Source organism: Schistocerca gregaria, unplaced genomic scaffold, assembly GCF_023897955.1.
Source record: "Schistocerca gregaria isolate iqSchGreg1 unplaced genomic scaffold, iqSchGreg1.2 ptg000698l, whole genome shotgun sequence".
Classification (NCBI taxonomy): domain Eukaryota; kingdom Metazoa; phylum Arthropoda; class Insecta; order Orthoptera; family Acrididae; genus Schistocerca; species Schistocerca gregaria.
Window position 1 is genome coordinate 21,171 of NW_026062077.1, and position 1,890 is coordinate 23,060.

The window sequence follows — 1,890 nt, forward strand, 5'->3', positions numbered from 1 at the left end:
AGGCGACCAGTATTATTATTTTAATAATGAACAGCCTCTGTTGCACCGCTTACCTAGACTTTACCCAGGTTTCAGTAGGGATAACTGAACCTTCTTCAGAATAACAGTGTTTACTGTGTGTTCATAGTGGAGATCCACTACAGCACTCGTGGCTGCCGTATCGCGGTCGCGAAGTGGGGCCGAGGCAGTGCCAGATAAGTTTTACGGTCTGGCGATAGTTTATGAATTAGTAGTATTAACTTGGCGATGTCCACTATGGACAGACAGTAGATATGTTATTGTGAAGAAGGTTGGGTTATCCCGACTGAAACACAGGTAAATTCTAGATAAACGGTGCAACTGAGACTGTTCATTATTAAAATTAATGTTTATACAGTTGGTGACAGGACCGCGAAATGTTGAAGATATTTAAGTATTACTGTTATTAGAGTAATTAGAAGTTTTGCATTGAGGCTAACTGCGTCTATTCTGCGAAATTTTGCTTCACATGCAACTTTGAACGACATATGCATATGGATATCTGATGACGGCTACATTCCGAAACACAATACTGCCATTCCTTGCGCGATATTTGACGTTTAGTATTGGGACCCAGTCAACATGAACGCAGAACTACTGATGTTGTAATTTGAAGTTCGATGTTGGATAACAATTTCCGTGTGATATAATAACAAATTGCCAGTTTTCGGATTTTTCCTTTACGTGTACTGTAAAACCTTGCTCCTTGCTAATTTTCATTAGTGTAGGTCAACAGAAAGTGCCCTCTAGGTCTGTATATTTTACACCGTGAAGGGAACACGACCTCTGTATGTGAAAAAAATTTCAACTTGATACATCTCCCCGTTCCCGAAGCAAAGGATCTGCAACAGACAGACGAAAACAAGGGTAAAAGATTAAGTGGTATATTTAGCCAAAAACATGGCACACTGCACTTAAAAATACAAAAAAGAAAGGCACCGAGATTCGAACAAGCGACTTCTACTGTTCCTGCACGCTCATTATCGCTAGACTACCAAGCCCGACATTTGCTTTTTTATGCTTATGGGGGGGGGGGGGGGGGAGGATTTATTTTAATTGGTTGTGATGCCCAGATAACATACACGTAAACGCGATCCTGTTGCCAGTTACAGAGCAGTAAAACGCCCAACTCGCATCAGTATATTGCTTTATTTGTATCACATATTCGAGCACAATTTCCATCTGTACTTGTGTAAACTTTTAAGAAGCGAATCGCCATAACTACGCTTACGTCTTTGGTCACGAGATATTTTTTGTACGCCTACTGTCAAACTCTGTATTACCTTTTGCGTCGGTAATCACGTGCTGATTACCAAGTAGCAGCCGACAGTTAATAAATGTTTTACTTTTTATCAGCGCACCTTGTATTCACGCATACGACTGTGTACAGTTCTCAGAGATTATCAGCATTAACTTCCAAGCTATCCACAAGGAATCAAGAGTGGCATTAGAGCCACCCTGAAGTCTAGGCTGGTCTTCACGGTGGCACGAAATCTTGGTCAAGCAGAAAATTTATAATTCTGAACTCAGGCGTAACGAGTTACCTCAGACTGAATGAGCTCCCCCCAGCTAAGCAGCATGGATTCCGAAAACATCGACTACGTGCAACCCGACTCGAACGACAGTCTGAAAACCAGAGATCAAGGCAGACAGGGGAAAACGGTGTTTACTGATTTCCGAAACGCATTTCACTCACCAGGACAACTGTGCTTTTTAAGTGAATTGGGTTTTGCATGATCTATATTCTCGAAATTCATGCTGGCTCGCGGTGAGGTCGTTCTGTTTGACCTCAGAATATGTTCTAAGGTACTACAGCAAATCGATAGCGAAAAATAAAACTGTGCAGTTAAACAGGCGAAAAAATGCCGTACC